At 31.9% G+C, this 21,902-nt stretch overlaps 1 protein-coding gene across 4 annotated transcripts in view; it reads right to left on the bottom strand.

Moving 5' to 3' along the window:
- The window catches only part of LOC129740916 (zinc finger protein chinmo), a 253,354-nt gene that overhangs the window by 78,990 nt on the left and 152,462 nt on the right, over positions 1–21,902 (bottom strand). The gene's annotated exons all lie outside the window — the stretch shown is intronic.

The raw sequence follows: 21,902 nt of genomic DNA on the forward strand, positions 1-21,902 counted from the left end.
AAACTTTTTTTTTTATCATTTATCATTATTTGCAGAGAAATGTTACCGTAATCCGGGGTAATATTGATCACTTTTTTCAATAGTTTTCGATTAATTTTCCTATTAAGGGGAATGTGGCATGTTTCATATTTTTAAAATCAGTACTGGACTTCTATGAACGTTAAATATGCTTGCAAAAATTTATTGGACTAATTGAAATTTGATTAAAAAATCGATTTCTTCCCTGTTCAGGAATTGATGCTTAGGGGATACATTGATCAGTTTCCATTTTTATGGGTTTAACGAATTTAACAAAGGTACTGCATATATCTAGGGGCAAAAATTATAATAATTGCTAAATAGTTTTAGCTTCAAAATACAAATGAAATTTAACCTTCACACATTTGCCCAGGCCCTCACACACTTTATATTTTCACTTTTTTTAAAGTTAATCATTTGATAGGATTCCTATCCATTTGTCCAATAAGGGCCTACTCTGGGAAAATGTCCTTACTTTTTGAATATCAAAATTTTATCATTAAATAACTAAAAAAATATTACTATAACTGTATACATATATGCAAAGAATAAAAGTTGTTCTTTCACAATAGATATATAAAGATTTTGAACTTCATATATACAAACAGGAAACAATTTCAAATACCAACCAAATTTTGTCTATTTGATACTCAACTAATAGGCTTTCAAACGTAGAAAAAAGTTTCAAAAATTGAAACTATAGACTGAGTTATTGAAGAAAATGTAAAATAAAAATTATTGATGGTCAAAGTTATCCCGATTTTCGGTATTCCTTTATTGAATGAAGTATAAACAAATTCATTTTTATTGTTTCACGTAGTTTTGTTAGTTCATCCGTTATTAATAAAAGATTTCACTCAAAACTCAACTCAACTTAGTTTCAAAACTTATAAACATTGTATCACCAAAAATAGAAATGATAGACAAAATCTGACAAAGGATTAGAGTTCGAATGCCAAATTCTTCCACATTTTTAAAACATAGACTCAATGATGCTGTTTCCTTGAGTCATCAGTAATCAATCATTTTATTGAAAAAGTTTCCTTCTGAAATGTCAAAATACTTATCTTTTTCATCTTTTCATTTTGTTTTCTTTTTAAATTATTTTACCGATATTTTAGGAATTGATTTTTAACTGATTTACATTGTCAACCTTCCTTAATTGTTTTGTTATATTTTTAAAAAAATTGTCATTGTTTTTCAATCCCAAGTTTTTGTGTTTTGATAAAATTATCTTCTTGGAAGCCTTTTAAACTAAATTTTGTATTAGTTTCTACATTTTGTTCTTCCCAGGGCTGAATATTGCAACAAACAGCGACAAAATATTCAAAGCTCATTGTTTTAACTACCAAACCTGCGCTCGAAAATCGAAAATAAACTTTTTTTTAATATTTTGAATAATCATCCTTAAATCTTTTTTTTTTCGATTAATCTTTGAAAAAGTCGAAAAATTATTCTGAGGTACATCTGTAAAGCTAAATTTTCATGAAATCATCCATTACTCAACGTGTTCATTGTCAATTTAAGCTTTCAATTATAAATTGAACATGTTGTTTTATGCATTCTTCAATTGAAAACAAAGAAAATAAATTTAAATTAAGATTATCCATTATCAACAATTATTATCGTTTTAGAGAACAATTTTTTATCATGTTTATTTTAGTCTGAAATTTATTTTGTAAATCGGGTTTGATTTTATTTTAAATCTGGTGTTATCTTTTCTATACTTTTTTTTGTGTTTTACTGATTCTTATGTCCGAAGCTTTAAATTTAGGTTTTAACAGAAAATTTTTATTTTCAACCTCTTTCTTGTCTGAAATATTGATTTCAAATTTGTATACTAGATTGCTTTAAATTTATGTTGAAGCAAATATCTAGTTTAAAATAGGGATCACCAATCCGAATAATTAATTAGTGAACTCGCATTTATTTGAAACATTGATTTCGATTTAGAATCGTATCTGTAAAACTTATTATTTTATCGTAAGTTTTTCGTAATTCTCAAACCATAAGTCCAATCGTTTTGAAATCTTCAACAAAGTTCTTATGTTAGCTTTAGTTTTCTAAATAACTACGAGACTTTCTTCAGTGGTGTTAGAAATAATTGTTATAACATTTATTAATTGTAATTGTAATAAAAATAATTAAAATAAATAGAATATAATTTTTAAAAGCTATACATCTCTGAATGTATAATATCTAGACAAAATCTGAACTCTAAATTTCATGAAGGATGAAAAATAGATTCAAAATCTGTTTTCGTTATTCATGTAGTTTTGTTGATTCATCAGTTATCAATGACCTACTTTACTCAAAATTGATCAATTTCTAAATATACACACGCCATTTCACAAAAACAAGAGCTAATAGGCAAATCTGGCAAATGATTCGAATAAAGAACGCCAAAATCTTCGTAAAATAGTTATTGAAACAAAGGCACCGAAAATGCTGTTCCCTAGTATTATCTGTTGCAAATTTGTTATTTTAAGAAAAAAACCCATGCTCCCAAAATTTCTTAAATTCGATATTGAGGAAAACTCTGCTACCTGAAACGAAAAATAAAAAAAAAACTTCTACCTTAACTTCGAAAAACGATCTTATGGAATCTTTTTCTTTTTGAGTTAAAGTGTATGTGTTTTTTTTAATTGCCAGTTTTCATACAGTATTTCTAACATGCTTTCCACGTTTGGACCTATTTGAACAATTTTCCATGATTTGTCGTTTTCACCGATTTCTTGCGCATGGCTAAAATTATTCATATTCTGTTGGAAAGACTTTGTATTTCACCAATTGAAACTGTTCTTAATTAAAGTTGATCACCAAATGAAGTATAAAAAATTGTGATTCGTTAATATGTATGATATTGTTAAACTTAATTCATTGCAGTTCAGGGACAATTTAAATAAGAATATTTTTTTTGGTTTGAATGGAATAATGAATTAGATGTTCAGTTTTAAACTAGGTACCCTGTATTTTGTCTCCTTCTAAATTTTCTCCATAACATGATAGGATTTCACCTACATATAATTGTTATTTCATTTCAATTGATGGAAATGAAGCTTCTTTTTATCCTCAAAACAAGTTCAGATAATCCAACACTAAAAATAAGTTTAACTTATTACTTGAATACTGAAACGTGTATTTTGCACTTACAGACAATTTCTATGATTCTGAAAATGGTAAGGGTTTAATTTTTTTTCATTTCTAAGGTAAAGTGGCCTTACCCAGCAAACATGAAATCGTATCAAAAATGATAACTTAAGTCGTTTACAATGGTGTTGCAAATCGCAATTCCAACTGCATAGTGAAAAGATCGTATAAACTGTCATCTGAGGTCAGCTTAAATCGGTTTTGGGAGATAGTCTGCCTTGTTAGTAAATTTTGTAATTATTTTGCTCCTGGCAGGCTTCAAGTGAGAAAATCATCGTCATGTTTTCTCTTCAACCATCAGTGCTTCCAGATAGCTCTCCTGCATTCTTCCGATAGGTACCAATAAGGTGCCAAGTAAAGTCCAATTAGTGTAGTTTTCGTCACTTTAGAATGAAATGAAATTTATGTCTGTATATTGCCTCCACTTTGGTGGGTAAATGCTGTTTTTTCAACTTTCATAGATCATTCTATAAGTTATATGAAACGTAGATTAAAACAGCATACGAACATAGCTACAAAAATGTTGGCTGAGTACACAAAATTTATTGCATTTTAGCAAGCGAAAATATGTAAACATTTTTTAGAATGTTTGTTGAATATTTCTTAATCAAAACAATCTTGAAGTTTACGATAAATTTTTGAGTGATTGATTATTATAGAAAAAATTGTTTAGAATGAGGTATGTAGTACACAGTACATGCTTAAATTACAAACAAGACAGACCATAATTGAAAAGTACAGGAATTTCAAGAATCAAGATTACCCAATTACTAGGGAACAATTGTCCTACAAATCAAGATAAGCAACAGAAGAAACAAACCCAGATACCTCTTATCAAAATCTTGAACGAAGTAGGTACTAGCCTATGAATGCAACGTGTTCCAGCAGCAAAATTTATAGGATTTTGTGGGCAGGGCAACCCACTAATCTATAGGCAACAGCCATTCAAACATGACCCGTTGCCGCTGCTGCTGTTGCTGCCGACGAAAGCAAAAACCGCAGCAAATCCAGAGCATATCCCGCAAAATAACGAGCCCAAGTCGGAAAACTCATTCAGCATTCTGTTTGTTGCCGATGCGATTCCAATATCGAAGCAATTTTGTCTGGTGGTAGGTACTGATTCAGAATTAATTGCCCGCCGTAGTAGGACGTTCTATGGCCTAAATAAGAAATAAAATATTTCCTTTAGATTTGTTTCTTGGAGCTGGGGCAGTTCTTGTCAGTCCGTCGAAGTCGGTTGGTTGGTGATGTATAATGCGTTCAACCGTGGAAACTTTTGGGTGCCCCGATAGACGTTCGATGGTCGTCCCGCAAACTTACTATTTTTCCCGGAGACTTTCCCGGTGGAACACGGGCAGCAGGAAAAACGAGGCCCATCGATGTATAAATTTTCCCAGGGCAGTTGCCGAGCGCGCGAAACTCTTGCGGGAAGCATTTTTCTGTTTTCGAGGCTACTCTCCTTGGCAAGGAATGGACCAAACACCAAGTCGTTGCTGCAATGCCCCCGAGAAGAATGGAGAAAGCAGAAAGAGATTGGAAAACAATTTTCTGCTACAATGATTTAGACTTTTGGGGCGGACGACGAAGACGGTGTGGAGCCGGAAATTTATTGGTGTGAAGGATGCCGTGAGGGGAGAATTTCTACTCTTACACCGGAACGGAAACGCCTTACGATTGTTTCTCTTCGTGCAGTGATCGAAGCAGAATTCTGCCGAAAATGTTGAAAATTTCGGCAATTTCAGCAATTTCTTGCTGATAAATCTCGTGGATAACTGGCCTCTGCATTCGTTGAACGTCGTCGTCGTCGTTGGACGTTTTTGGCTGGCAGGTTTTCGTTAGGTAGAATAACAAAGGAAAAGCTTTCCTTTCATCCGGTGTTTTCCAGAATTTTCTGTACCATCCCGAATTGACGGAATCAGTTGAACGAGATATTAAGCGAGGGAACGAGAAAAACTTTCTAATCATTTTCCCTGCTCAATGAAGACGAGCGAACTTTTCATCCCGCTGAAAGCCGCCTAACCATTTTTTGCGGGCCTTTCTTCTTGAAGGAATGGAATCCATCGAACAAATCGCTCATTTAGAACCCAGTCGGTGTTGGTACCGGCAAAGCAAAATCAACTCTCAGAACCTTCCCTCCTAGATTGCTGCAACAGCAGCGTCCCCACCTCGGTCCGTTCCAAGGGTTTAATTTTCTAAATTGAATTCAAGTTTTAATCCAACCAATCCCTCCGCGCTGCTACTACCGCCATTTGAGCTTTTCTTGTAGCCATTGATGAAACGCAGAGCATTCATACTTCCTTCCCCCCGCCCGAATTCACTTACCACCCCCATCCCCCCTTAATTGCGCAATAGCAAAGTGTACCTCACCATTTTTGTTGCTGTTTCTTGGCTTCCATCTTCATCAGTGGTGGTGCGGTAGGTATTCCAAAAATCTATTCAAAATTTTGAAACTGGAAAAAATGTTTCTTGATGAAAACTTTCCCCGGGCACGCATTACGGCGTTGCTGGCTGCCGTTTTGGGGATGTTCGTCTTCTCCCGTCCTGCAGGAAGATGACGATGACGACTAAACGGCAAGAAGGGGATGCTATTTGAAGAAGGGAAAGTGGAAGAATGAGGTATCTAGTTTTTCCGAGCAAAACAACAACGCGACGCAACTGAGTGGATGCTGCAGGGTGGTTCCGTTGAAATTTGGGATAGGACTATGCTGAAACTACCAATATTAAAGTTAGTTCAAGGATTTCATGATGAGTTTCTTACATTTCAATAAAATCTGAACATACTTTGTAAAGAACCGACAGTGACCGTAAACTGGGCGAACTTAGAAAATTTCTTTTTCATTTTTGTCTAGTTTTGAAGGAGTTGTTTTTTCTTAACACCTGAAAGTTTAAAAACACTGACATACTTAGAAAAGGAGTATGCAGCATGATTAGGGTTACCAGATTGCCCGGTTTTATCCGGGTTTGTCGGGATATTTAACATAGAATTTAGGAACAGTCCGGCCCGGCCCAGTTGTCCGGATTTCATTGAAATATGAACGGATTTTGCCTGGATTTATTCACTGTATATGGCAAATCGAACAAAATAAACCGATTGTGTAGTAAAATTGTTTTATTCATGCCTCAAAAACTAAGTTTATTGAGCAAGTTTTATAAAAATAATCATGAAAGGTTTTTTCAGAAGCCTCAAATACGATTTGAAACCTGTCAATATATTTTCATGAAAAATATTTTTTTTCTTAATTTTTGTTGAGTAATTTCTGGGTTTCCACAAAGTTTACCCGGTTTTCGGTCTTCAATATGAAACTTAATGCCCGGATTTTGTCAGGTAAAATTGCCCGGATTCGCTTGGCTCGGATAAGTGCTGAAAAAATTCTGACAACCTTAAGCATGATCATAGATTGCAGAACACTCAAACGGCTAGTGGATTAGTGACTACAATTAAATGTGATAGACCATGATTAAGGTTGTCATTTTGCCGGTTTCATCCCAGTTTTCCTGGATATTTAATACAAAATTTAGGAACAGTCCGGCCCGGCCCGAATGCATGGATTTCATTGAAATGTCCGGATTCATTCACTTTATTTGACATATCAAACAAAAAAAAATGTGTAGTAAATTTTTATAATCCAAAACAAAATTATTTGAGCATGTTTATGAATATATTCATGACGGGTTTTTTGGAAGTCTTCAATACGATTTGAAATCTGTCAATGAGTTTGGATGATTTTTTTTTTTCGATTTTATTTCTTGATTTTGGTTGGGTAATCTCTGAGTTTTGAAAAAAGTAGCCTGGATTTTGCTAAATTTTATAAACAAAAATTTCCCGGATTTGTCCGGCCCGGATACATGCTAAAAAAATCTGGCAACATTAAACATGATCCTAAACTAAGGTTGCCAAAATTTTTTCAGCACACATCCGGGCTAGACTATCCGGACAATTTTTAATAAGAAACCTGACAAAATCCGGGCATTTCATTTCTTAATCGAGGCCAAAATTCCGGGCAATATCCGGACAAATTTTGTCAAAACCCAGAAATTCTTCAACAAAAATGAAAAAAAGAATTGAAAAAAATATTTTTTTCATCAAAATTCAAAAACAAATTTGAAATCGTATTTCATTCTTCCAAAAATCCTTTCATGATTAGTTTTGCAAAATCTGCTCAAATTTTTTTTGTTTTGGTGCCTTAGTAAAAATTTGACAAAACAATTTAATTTTTGTTTTGTCTTATTTGCCAAATAAGGTGAAAAAATGCGGGCAAAATCCGGACATTATTCAAAAAAAAAAATCCTTTCAACATTCACATAAAGCAACCTGTATACTACAAAAGATTTCACTTTATCAGGATAGGTGTTTGTTTTCGAGCCTTTGAGATTTATTAAGATTTGAGAATTTTATACCTATCTTCCAACAACAAAAAATTTCCAAATACTAAATTTTTCAATTTATAGGCTTTCAAATTTAAAAAACAACTTTGAGATAATAAAACTTAAGACCTAGTTATTGAATATTATCTGAAAAAATGTCATGATGATCAAGGTTCCACCAGCTCACGGTACATCATGACTGAATCCGTTTACTTCATAGTTTACATGTGACTGAAAAAAAGGTAAGTATTAGTGGTTAGTTGAAGTAGATTCTCTTAAGTGTTCTACTCCACCTTATTATGAACTTCTGTAGTTCGTTTCGGGATCGAATCATAATTTTGAATTTGATATTTTAATGTCACTTTTTAACCTTTTTAATGCCTTTGGGGCCAATTTTAGAAATTTTTCGAGCTTTGGTAAGTGCAGTTCCATTAGTATCCATCGCCGTAGGAAAGTGGCGGTGGCTTTGAACCCATGAGGGTTCAGGAGAAGTAAGTAAAGTTCTCTAAACTGAAACTTTTTAATTCCTTATCATATTTTGGATGATTGAGTAATTCAAGAGTAAGAATCCTGACTCAAGACTCGAAAACTAATACCAGGATCAGATATCTGCCACAGTTTTTCAAAATTCCCTCATTTGTTGAGAGAAATTCATTTATAAACTCATTTCAGCGGTTCATATTATTGATATAAACATTGCATTTCTGTTCCTTTATATCGGATTCTGTATTCAGTTTAGAATTTTTAATTTTCGGATCGTATTTGCATTAGTAAATATTGGAGAAAAATCATCGTTAGAAGAAAATAAATGAATATCTGTTTTGAAGTTGTCGTTCAAATTTGGTATATGCATTGTCAATTCTTAGCTTATAATTTTTCAAATATAAAGCAAAATAAGTAACCATCTTGAGTTTTTGATTTGTGTTGCGATTCGATATTCTGCAACATAATTCATATGCAGAATACAAACATCAAAAATCTTCAATATGACGATCTCATGTATTGAAAAACCAAAATCAGATTTATAATTCGAACTTCATGATCGAACTCAGATTCGCATGTCGGATCAAAAACAAAAAATTTTATTGTTTAAATCAAAAACATTTTAATTCAAATAAATGGCTCATGATTGGGAGCTCTTTAACTTTTGGCTCTTGTATGAAATCTTGTTCTGGAACCTAATTTGAAAAATCATTGTTTTTTTTCAACATTTTACTGCATTTTACAATCGCAGCAAAACTCATATTTTTTTCAGGTTCAGAATTTAGACTCAGATACATATATTATTCAATGTTCAGTTTCAGATTCGGCTCGTAAGTGAGTTTCACTACCAAGATAAAATTATAAAGATAACTGTTTCCTAGATGAATCCAAATAGCAAGAAATTGCAGACTAGAAATCTTTATTGATATACATAATTTAATTTCAAAATTTCAATAGTATGTAACCACAATTCAGCTGAAAATCGTAGATATAAAGTTGAATTTATGTGAATTTTAAAAGTTTTGTCAAATGAAAAAAAAACAATTGGTTTTTATTATGAAAAGCATCAGTAGAATTTCGACTATGAAATCGATTTTCGATGAAAAATATTTTCTGATAAGGAAATACACTGCCGGCCAAAAGTTTGGGATCACCCACTAAAAAACATGCAAATTTTGATCGTTCATTTCTCAGCCGTCTTAGGACATATTGCAAATCTTCTGATCTCTATTTTCTCTATTAATAGTTCTCACCTTAAAATATAAATTTTTGAATGATTTAAAAAAAAAACAATTTCTTTCCGTTAAAAAATTGCAATGAATTCTATACTTCACAATCTTTTACATTGCTGGTTTTTAAAGAGCAAAATTTCAAACTAAAAACTGAAATTTGAATCGAGTATGGTGGAATCTTATATAAACCACAAAATTTAAATCTTTAACTTTTACTTTGATTTATTCTTATTAGTAGAAGATATGGAACATAAATTTACTACGTGTAGCAGAACATCCGGAGTATGGAGCCATCTTCAACATAAATCGGAATCATTTATGCAGCGAAGAATAAATGTCCCTGAGTTGAAGAATGTCCCAAAATGGAAAAAAAGAAGAAGCTATAAAAATATTTATTTTATACATCAATTTTGTGTTAGAGACGAATAACGTGTTATAAGTTATCGCTTTAGATTTTTTTTTTCATAGAATGTAACTTTTAATATGTTTAAGAAGAGCTAAATAAACATGTTTACAAAAAAATTTATGGTAAGATTTTTTGAATTTGCTCCAATTTTTTAAAATAAATTCAGCTTATTTGATTTGAGCATAGAATAAGTTTTTCTAAGAAATTGAAAGCTTTCCTAAATGAACTTATTCTAGAACCTAATAAAATATGCAAAATTCATCCGATTTTTTTGGCAAGTTCAAAAAACCAAACTATCGATAAAGTTTGTTTCCATTTTTGTTACTTAAAGATTTTTTATAGAAATTTAGCTTACCATTTCAAATATTTTACTATGAATTTTCTAAAGATTCTATTTGATATGAAAAACTTGTCGATCTGATAGAACTTATAAATGGAAAGTGAATATTTTTTAAATTCTCTTTTGTAATTCTGTTTAAACAATGCAGTATTTTTTTTGGTTAAAAAATATTGATGCGTGGTTGATTTTTGTATGCAGTTCATGTCTCTGATATGTGACATGATCTCAAATATAAGGTCGATTTAAAACACAAGATTTATCAACTGCTTATTGAGCTTGATTTGTATGGTGGAAATATTAATAAGCTGTTTGAAGCTAAGCAAGTAATAGATTTACGGTATCTTCAAATGAATTCTTGCTCAGAGATATTGCACGAGTCTAGAAAAGAAGTGTAGCGTGTTTTGAACAAAATATTTCAGTATTGAACAACACACCGATATTATTCAGCTAATTATCCTGGAATAACTATACCACATTATAAATGCCTTCTTGAACAACCCTGAAGATAAAGTTTCAATGGTTAACTTTGCAATACCAAATCAGTCTTTGATTTGATTGTATTTTTCAGAGGTAGATAAATGTTTTACCTGTTAGATTCAATTTCAATTCAAACTGTTATATTCAGTTCAAAGGATGGTGCAGATTTTTTTTTTCAATGAGCTGTGCTATATTCAGGAAAATTTTGCAGTTGTTATATATACAAATTCTCATCTACTTAAAGAGAAAGTCAATTTGTAAAAAAAAGTAGAAGTTGTTCTGGATTTGATTTTTTTGTTTCTAGGCATATTTATGTAGCGGAAATGTGCATAAGGAAAAAAAAGGTTTCAACTTAATACATAAAAATTTCAACGCAGAACTTTTAATGCACTATCAATAGCAAATTATTATCACTTCCAGATTCTTATCCACATTTAATCACACATCAATTAGGCCGCAACAAAAATCCATTTTTTTTTTTTTGATTTTTCAAAACTCTCGAAGGAAATAAGAAAGTTTGAGGTATTTTATTGAAGAATTTTAAAAATTTAGCGAAAATTCAAATATCTCAAAGAGAGAAAGTCAAACAGTTTAATATAAAAATTGTAACACCTCTTATTTTAAAGACTTTTTCAAATGTTCCTCCTAAAAAAGCTCAACTTTACGATTTTCTACATGGTAGATTGTATCAAGTTGGTTGCATGCAAGTTTGTGTTCAAATTGTTCCAATTTATTGAAAATTTTGGATAATTTTTTATTATTCCCTCCCTAGTGATGTTTCAACTCCAAGTAACAAAAGAAAAATTTCAAATTTGTTCTGGCCTTATTAAAAGAATCGATAGAGTATGGAAAAAGTAGAATTGATTACTAAAAGTATCTTTTTCAAGAATTTAATATTTACCTATTTACCTTCAAACTTTGATTAGAGATGCAATCACATTTGACAATTTAGATTTTTTTTTTTTTAGATCAGAACAAATCAAAAATTCTGCTTTTGTCAATTGAAGTGCAAACAAAAAGAAATTAATAAAAAATATTATCGAAATTTTCAATCAATTGCAACAAATTGGACACAACAAACTTGCATACAATGCACCATAAAAAAAATTAAAAGAAAGAGTTATTTTGGAAGAAAAATTTGATTAAAAAACTCAAATACAAGAAGGATTCCCATCTTCCACAGTTCGACTACGGATTGGTAATTTTTAAAATGTTTGAATTTTCGATGAATTCATCAAACTTTTAAATAAAACACCTCAAACTTTATTGATTTTCCATTTCGAGATTTTGGAAAACCCAAGAATGAGAGAGGGGGGGGGGGAGGGTTGACAAAAATGAATTTGAAATTTTTTGTGGCCTTTTGGTAGAATGTAAAAATCATTTAAATGAAAACAACGAACGCAAATTCTCAAAACTTTGCTATAATTTCGAATTAATTGAAATACTTTAGAAATAAAGATCAAACGGTACAATTGAATATTTTACAATAGTTTGTATAAAAACTTCTTATACTCTCAAATAATCTTTTCAATTCAAAGTCAAATCTCCACTGAGCTTTTTGAAAATATGTGACCTCATCTCAATGGTTTATTATTGTGTCGACATTATACACATTTTTTTTCTAAATTATTTTGTGGGGACGATTTTCGATCACCGCTAATTTTTATTATCGATTTTGGTTGATATTTTTCGGTGAAAGTTTCACCGAAAAATATCAATCAAAATCGATAATAATTATTTTGTTTAATTTTAGCGTTTTTGACTGCTGATTTGAAAACTCTGTAGGATGAGAACAAAAAATCAGAAAAAAAAACTTTGAGCCATAGAATTTGAGAGAATTGATTGGTTAATATATCTAACCTTTGCTAAACATTTCACGAAATTATTAAAAGCTTTATCAAGCAAAGTCTGCCATTTTCAAAAAAAATTCTATGGATTCAGATTTTATTTTTGAAATGGTTATAACATTTTTCATGAAATGCTTAGCTGCTCGTCATGCTAGCTAAAAATGAACCTTTGCTAAACATTTCACGAAATTATTAAAAGCTTTAGCAAGCAAAGTCTGCCATTTTCAAAAAAATTCTATGGATTCAGATTTTATTTTTGAAATGGTTATAACATTTTTCATGAAATGCTTAGCTGCTCGTCATGCTAGCTAAAAATGAAGCTTAAGAATAGTCGAAACATAAAATCAAAAACTAATTTAATTTTAAGATTCATTGAATTTTCTGGGTGATTTAAAGTGAAAAATTTCATTAACCATAAAAAATTGAAACGTGTGGCGCTAACTCAGGAATCAACCATATCATCTCAAATTTTACACTTATGTTTGGTGACCCAAAATGCATAGATAAAACATATGGGAGCAAAAAGTAATTTTTTGCAGCGGTCCAATGTAGGTACACTTTTTTAATTTCTTTTTTTTTATTTTTTGCCAAAAAGAAAAGATTTGTCTGTAATAAAAACGTTCAACAATACGCCAAATGTTCTCTTAAGTGAGAAACATACATATTAAGGTTCTAGAATCTGCAATTCTAAATTTCCAATTTAGGCTTTTTGTCGATTTTATATAATTTTTCGGTTAGGAAAGTTCACATAGAATTTTTCGCCCTTCACCCGAACTGATTAAAATATTTTATTGGTATCAATTTGAAAAACACTGATTTAGATTGTTCCTGTATGGTTCGGACTGAATAATGGACAACCAGGTTGAAGGAGTAAATTTCTTGTCTTTTTAGCTGCATTTTTGGGATAAATTGTATTTATTTTTGTCAGCATGTTTAAGCTTCAAAATAAGTATCCAGGAGAACGAAAAACTTTCTAGAGACCCAGAACATCCCTATTCTAAATTTCCAGCGTATTGTCCAGATCTAAATCTAAAAAAAAATTGTTGGAGGTGTATTTTTATTTAGCAGCTATTATGGAAGCAAATGATTACTCCTAAAAAAAGTTCTGCTCATTAAATCTACCCCAAGACGTCTTTGAACGGGCATGGGATAAGAATAAATCATATTAAAAATTCTAACAAAAAATTTTACATTAAATATGGTTTTGAGAACTGAACAGAAAATTAAAATGAATGTGATGATGTTTATTTTATTTCAACTAATGTGCCAAAGTGAAGACCAATGAAATTTCAAAGAAAAAAGAATCCGAAATTATGTGTTCTATGAATATCTCGAGAACTTTTGGACAGAACGCTACAAATTTGGTATTTTTAAATAAGTGATGTGTTGTGTTTTTCTCTAAAATGAAGTTAAAAATTAAAATAAACAAATGAGTCATTATTTTGCGTGTGCATTACTCACGGAGATATTTTGTGTTCTATTTTAAGTTGAATACTCGTAAATAAAAAAAAATATTGAGGTTGCCAGTTTTTTTTCGGACGTATTCGGACCGGATAAATCTTGGCAATTTTATTCTAAAACCAGGCAAAAACCGAACATTTGATTTCAAAATTTTCAACCCAAATTCCGGGCAATATCTGGGAAATTTGGTAAAAGCCTAGAAATTATTCAACAAAAATCAAGTAGAAAAACACATGAATATTTTTTATTCTTACCAAAATACAAAACACATCAACAGATTTAAAATCGAATTTAAAGCTCTGAAAAAAACCCTCTCCAAGTATTTAGTTAAAAATTGCTCGATAAAAATTATTTCTGGGTTTTTTCTTAGATTTTCTAAGAAATATAATCCATATAGGATATATCAAATATCCGGGCAAGTCCGGATAAAACCGGGCAACCTTGTAAGGTTACGTTATATTGATAAGCATTTTAAATTTTAATTTACCTTTAAAATTTGAAAGTACCTAGTTTTATATATTTCTATAGTAATTCATATTTTATCAGCTTTTTCGCACAACCCCAGATGCAGTTTTTTTTCCTGATCACAACCAATAACAGTGAGCAATCTAGCAAGCAAGCCTAGCAGCCTTTCCTGGCATGTCGAAAACTTTTCACCTAAATTTTCCTTCCTTTTCGGAGCCGGTCTCTCTAATCTAGCATCGCATTCTGGTCCTCCCGCTCCGTTCACTGTCGTCCTGTTTCAGTCCTGGTAACCTTAAATAAGGTCCCCGGTTCCCTCATTTACCACCATCATCCTGCAACGCGTACTTCCTCTGACGCTGCGTTGCGTATGCTTTCAGTGTAAAAAGTTCTAGTTCAAAATGCGTATTCATGAGACTTTTGCGAACCGACCGAGCGACTCTGGAACCACTTTTTCCAACCTACTTTCACTAACCAATGTCGAAACTCCCGGTGTGAGCGATAGGACTTTCGACTGATGGGTTACCGGCAACAAGGAAGGCGAGAGATGGGGTTTCTAGGTGGCTCCGAGGAAGTTGCTGTGTAAATTGATGACGAACGGCAACGCGAAAGTTGTCCAGGGAAAGTGCCCGGGAAAAACGGAACGTTTTCACTTTTATCAGCCCCCGTGCTGCCATTGCCTCATCTCCGGCTCGTGCTGAACTTTTCCCTACCCAAATCATCACCGAAAACTGTTTCCGCTGCTCTGAATTAATGATGCCGACGACGATGCCGCGCTCGCGATGCCGTTTTTTCATCTTCATCTCCTGTGTGTGCACTTGAGAAATAAATTAGCAAAGTTTCGGTCCCGGCATCGTTTCGTTACACTTTTTTCCTGCCGCTCGGGTATGGTTGTCCCGTTCCCAGTTTTGGGTAGCTTTCCTGATTTTAGCTATCCTACCATTAGCACCGGGATTGGGAGTGAAAGGGCATACACCGGCTGATCTCATCCGGGCAAACACACAAACCTTAACTATGTTCTGGTGGGTGATGCGTTTACTCTGAGAGGCGCGAGACCTAAATTATTCTAGGTGACTGGAGAAGTATTACGGGATCCTGTGCCTATCCTAGCAACTCTAAGCTGGGAGCCCCCGGTCGGAATATCCAAATGACATTGGTGCGGATGACAAGTGGGTCGGTCCAATGATGGTTTCTAGAGGTAGTTGCAATGCTAATCAGTTTGAGTGGGAAGGATAATTTGGGGAATTGTGATTCCGCAGCATATGGTTCCGACAGGTTTTTGCAATACAGGAGAATTTTTTGACGTAGAAATGGAAAGGAAGCATTAAGATTAAATTTTGTTGAAAACGTTACTATTTTCGGGGATACGCAAAATTTTTCTTATCATTTAACTTATTTAATGGCCCGTTTTGTCGATTGCAGTTGACACACATAATTCAAATCAATTTTAATCTTGTCTTAAGTTCTTTATAAATAGTTTTTTTTTTCAATTGGAAGCCTTTTTCAAGTATATTATTAAGATTCATCCTTTTCAGAAGCATAACTGATGAAAAAATGTCGAAATCATAATGGCTAACATTTTTCAACGGGCAAAAAAAGCGGCAAATGAAAGTAGGAATTTTTTTTCAAAGTGAGGAATGACAATATTGAACAAAGAAAAAAGGAATGTTTTTTCACTGATCACTCTACCACTAGGGTGTCCTGCTATTTCGTATATAGTTCTCAGATCTTGAAAAAGTATCAAACATGTGTCTATTATTTATTTTAAGTTTTCTTGATTTTTTAAGGTTTAAACTAAAAAATTTTCGTGACTGTTTTGGATTCTTAAATTGTATGTAGGATTATTTAAGTGCAACAAACAGCGTGAATTTTTGTAAAAAAAAATTTTACAATAAACAAAAAAGTGTCCTTTAGATTAAATTATCGGTCAATTAATCTTGCACCATTATGAAAAACCATGTAAAGATTTTCAACTTTTGATTTAAACTTACTTTGTGGTTGAACCCACAACACGTTCACTAAACTGTCACCCAAGCATGAGAACATTTGGTCCTGCCTATAAAAAGTCTAGAAAATTGACATGATTTTTAAAGGATTTCAAGAATCGATAAAAATATTTTGAAAAAGTTTGAAACTTGGAGTTTATATGACTTTCGGATTGCTCTAAACCAGTGGTTTTCAAACTTTTAAAGCTACCGCCCCCTATCTCGATTTTTAAGATCTCACAGCCCCCCTAAGGGTATTTTGGAACAAGTTTGCTCCGAAATGCAACAAAAATTGGCAATTCTGAGCTCTTCCGCCGCTGCCCTCTTGCAGGCTCTCAACGCCCCCTGGGGGCGGTAGGAACCACTGCTCTTAACCCATACACATCGAAAATCAAACCAATCCTTAGCAAAAATTTAAAAAATGTGTTTTTTTGCACAGTAAAATTTTTTTTTCTTTATAAAACAGTAAAACTTTAATTACTTTAAAGCAACAAGTTATAGCTATTAACTTTCTGTTGCAAAGTTGCTTCATGGTTAGAGTGTCCTTCCCGGAATTTCCTGGTCGGGAATTCCCGGGAATTTAAAAAAAAATCGGGAATTCTCGAATCCCGGGAAACGCTTAGAAATTCACGGGATTTCCCGAATCCAACAAAATGTACTAAATTACTAAAAATTTACACGATCTTAATTGGAGAATGAATCAAATTCAGCAAGAAAAATAATAATTCTACCAGGGCTTAGTCTTAAATATGATTTTTCTTAAATCTGGTTGATACATACATTGAATTTGATTAAAACGATTTTTTTTCCGAACGAAAACTTAACGTAAAAGTGAAAAACGACAAAGAATCTATAAAACCAAACAATTCCAACAATTAACGCTACGGAAAGAATCTGAATGTTCTATTTTGTAGCACTCATCATTTAGAACTTCTGTTTCGGATACTGTTGACAGTAGCAAAATCTTCAGCAAAAAATGACATATTGTAAAAGAAATGGATAGTTATCTAAAAATTTACGATATTAGATGAATAGCCTGAAATCTAGCTTACTAACTTCTTTCGATAGTGAAAAATCTTTCTGAATTATTTCAAATTTTGTACCAAAATCAGACCAGTTTTCCAGTACTTTGTTTTTGGGTCTTGGGTTTGATTATTGAATTTCCGAGGAGTTAAAAAAGTTTAAAATGTGTTGCGTTAAAAATTCCGTGTTTTATATTTAATTCAAAAATACCATATCGATAAGGATTCGTACGCAGTAGATAGTTAAGATCTTCATTTTCACTTTTTCCTGGGATCCCGGGAACTCCCGGGAAAAGGGTTGTCAGATTTCCCGATTCCCGGGAACGCTAAAATGGCCGAAAAAAGGACACTCTATTCCTGGTATTGCGCATCGTTTAAGTTCATTTATGATTGAAACCTTCAATCTGAAGAATACTTTCGTTGACTGAAAAAAAATTTTTACAAAAAGTCATATTATCGCTGAATTTTAATAATCCTGCATAAAAATTAAGAGTCCAAATCAGTTTCAACGATTTTTTTTAATTAAAACGTTACGTTATGAAGAAAATTTAAAAGAATATTTGTGTCACATGTATGATAACACTAGTTTACAAAATTAAAAAAAATCGTGAACTTCATTGTCCGACCCATATTTTTAATATGAAATCGGGCGCTGAATCCGAAAATTAAACTAAAAAAAATCTCAACAGATCAGTTTTTGAGTTATGCTCCAAATATGAAATTTTGGAAAAATAAAAAATATATTTGTTCTTAGATTAAAATATCTCGGACTGCATAACAGTAATTTGAAATCTCTTTTTTGCATATTAAAGGTGAACAAATTTGCAATCGATCATCTGAACTCCATTATTGCGCATAATCAACAGTTTTGTTGATATTAGTGATTTTATGATGGAAAAAATTATAAGAAACGACTCGACCTTCAGTTTTCTAAGTTCAAAAATGCTGTAAAATAATGTAATTTTTAAAAATCAGAAAACTTAACAAGAAAAAAATCTCACACATAGTGCAATTTTAGGCCTACATTTGAATAAATTGTAAAACATTTGTGTTGAGTTCATTCTAACCGAGGAGGAATCTTATAAATTTTCTAGTCATCAGGAATGTGTGTCTCTCAATTTGCAAAAAAAAATTGAACAACCACAAGAAAGAAATATTTCAAGATAAGGTCGCCAGATTTTTTTTCAGCACGAAGCCGGGCTGAGAAATTCCGAGCAATTTTATTTTATACAAATCCGGGCATTTGATTTCAAAATGGACGACAAAAAACCGGGAAATATCCTGGAAAATTTAGTCAAAACCCAAAAATTACTCAACAAAAATCAAGAAAAAAATAGGGTTTTTTTTTCGTCAAATCCCATCGGCAGGTTTTAAATCATATTCAAGGCTTCTAAAACGCGTCATGATTATTTTTACTAAGCTCTCTCAAAAATTTCGTTTTGGACGCATATTTATAAACAATTACAACACAATTTGATTCTTTTCTTCTTTTCTTTCAAAATCCGAAAAAAAATCGGGCATTTTTGTATTAAAGCCTTATCTTTTTTGGGGGATATGATCGAGAAAGGAGACATATAATAAGCGAACGCTTTCACACTATTTTTTTTTAATCGGTAGAAAATCCGTCGTTAGCGCGTAGGATTTATAATACTTTTGCTCGAAAACGTGTTGATTTGCAAGAGCCATGTAGACGAATCGTGCTCATTGCAAAAGTCGTATAAAAAAAGCCGTGGTAAAATAACTAAGCAAAATCCAACGGCGTAAAAACACCTTGGTCTACAGTCGTTTGACGAAATCGCTGATAAATCAACATATCTAATTAAACAAGTGGTAAAATGCTTTTGACACAAGTGGTGAAAAAATTTCATTTATAAACACTGTCGTAATTTTATTATTTTCAGGGATTTGCATCCTATTGGATGATTCATCCCAGGAAGTTGGAAAAATATTAAAATTCAAACAAGGGTTTGAACCATTTTGTTAGAATAAATTGAACTTTCATCCATAAAAGGAGGTTATAAATGATAAGGTTTTGCAAAAAGAGAGCACACTATTTTTTGTTAAGTTTGTCAGATTGCCTGGTTTAATCCGGACTTGCAAAAAAAAATTTAACAAAAAGATTGGGAAATTTCCGGTCCGACCCAGTTGCCCGGATTTCGTTGAAAAGAGCCCAGATACTGTCCGAATTTTTCAACTTATTTGCAAAATTAGTCCAAAACTTAGAATGAATTCTAAATTTTTTTAATTTTGGTGTTTCTAAAACGTAATTTTTCTATCAAATTTTATCAATATAATCTAAAATGGTTTTCTGGAGAAATAAAATATTTGAAATCTATACTGTTGTGTTTGGATGAAAAATAATTTATTCAAGTGTTTTAATTTTAGATTTTTGTTGAGTAGGTAGAACTAAGATTTGGATCAAAAATTTCAGGATTTTAAACTGAAATTTTTGAAATCGAATGTTCGGATTTTGCCAGGTTGTAGATAAAATAGCCCGGATTTTCTTGGGCCGGAGACAAAGGGAAAAAATTATGACAACCTTATTTTATACCCAAAGTAGCTATCTACCAAAAACATATAACCAAAGGAGAGAATAGGGATCCTTGATCCCCTTTTCTTATTTTCATCATATCTTTTTGGGATTATTTAGCAACTCGCCGTCTTTTGCATTTTCTGACTGCGTATAGTTTCAAGTTTATATGCTCCAAAAATTTGAACGATAGGAGAACTTGTAGATGAACTAGAAGCTTTTCCGTGAGACTAAGCAAATTGTGATATTTTTCTAGTAACAGGAGACTTGATCCTTAATTCAGAGTGCCCTGACCCTGGGCAAAATCGATAAAAATCTGAAGATTAAGGACTCGTTGACTATTTTTTGCCATACTAGTTCTCATTTAACAGTTTGTAAGTATCAGACAAAGAGAATTCTAAATGTTTGTCTTCTATCCTAGAGTCATCACATACTTTAGGGCGCAATTTTCTAGTTTTAAGATAAATACAGAATTTTTAGTCCTTTTTAACAGATAATTACTGGATAAACATTAGTTATTGGACAGACATTGGAAATTTCATGATAACCATTGATCATGATCCATTCAGAAAAAAAAATATGTTTTAGTACTCTAGGGATCAATTCTACCCATAACATCCACTTTGGAAAAACTTCTTCTTAAAAATTTTTACTGAAATATGACATTATGAAGTTCATATAATACTCTAACGATTGACATATTGGAATAAATATTTTTATTATAAATTTTTCAAGTGAGAAATATTTTTAAGCGATAAAAAAAGATCTTCAAATCACATTTTGTTCAATTTTTCAAACAAAGCTCAATAGTTCGAAAAATAAAATTTTTAAATGTGTTGAGATAACAGCATTGTTGTTAAATTCTATTTGGCACATTTATCTAGATCATTTTATATTTGTAAGGCATATCGGTTTCGAGATATAGCAAAGAAATGAAGTATCCCCAGGGATTAAGTATCCTCGCTCACCCCTACATATAGATAGTGACTTTTTTAACACATTTCAAAATGTATCTCTTTTTTAGGCAGTGTCCTGCTTTTTTTTTCTCAAAAAGTTACGCTTTATTTTTATAAACTGTGCACAAAAAATAAATGTGATATCTTAAATTTTGCTAAATTTTGAGCTTTGACGTAAAATTATCATCAGTTTCTACCATTTTCAATTTAAATTCACGAAAACATTGCAATTGGAACTGTAATATTGCCCAAAACATAAATATGCCCATCAAGCACGCCCGGTTTCAACGATCTACTGTTTTGACAACTTATATTATAAAATCATTTTCTTAATAACTGCTAGAGGTTTTAACTTGAAAATTACTCTAATGTATAGGAAACAGATTTCTAATATGTGGATATAGTTGTCAGACACTTAATTATCTTTTGCAATATTGGATAGAATAAAAATATTCCTTAGTATGTGCGTTTTGGCCGTCTATCTTTTAAAAACTTTGCATCTGATTCCTAATTTTTCAACCCAACGCCGGGTAAAATTTGGGTCAAATCAAGCAAAGTTAAGGTAACTGGTTATTAATAATATTTCAAGGAGGGTGCAAAAGAAAACAAAAAAAAATACAAATAAATTTGAGATTTTATGGTTTTCAAGAACTATTTAAAATAGAAAAAAATCAGAAACCCGTGATCAATTTAAGACAAATCGTATAATTTTTTGGCTTATCATTATATTTTTTAAAGATATTTAAGAAGGAAGAGTGGAAGAGCCTCAAATAATTTTTTCTACTGCCACTGTAGCAGCAGCAAATTTCATAAACAAAGAAAATTTTGGGTAATGATTTTGTTTGTTTATGAGGAAAAGGCTTGCTACCGTGCCATTGGAAAATAAACCAAAATGCTATGAAAAAAAAACAAATTTTTAGCTTAAGTCTTTTAAATTGAATTTAAATCTTGCTGCATTAAGTATTAGAAAAACGATTCATAAATGATCACGGTCACTGGAATATACACTTTTTTTTTATCCTGATTAAGATTAAAAAGAAGCAGAAAAATACAATTTACTCCTCCATTTTAAACTTTCCTCAGAGTGAATTCATTTTTTTACCGAAAACTGAGGGATCAAAGATAATTTTGATCAACATGAAATTTTTCATCAATCATCAAAAATTCA

Source organism: Uranotaenia lowii, chromosome 2 (assembly GCF_029784155.1).
Source record: "Uranotaenia lowii strain MFRU-FL chromosome 2, ASM2978415v1, whole genome shotgun sequence".
Lineage (NCBI taxonomy): Eukaryota > Metazoa > Arthropoda > Insecta > Diptera > Culicidae > Uranotaenia > Uranotaenia lowii.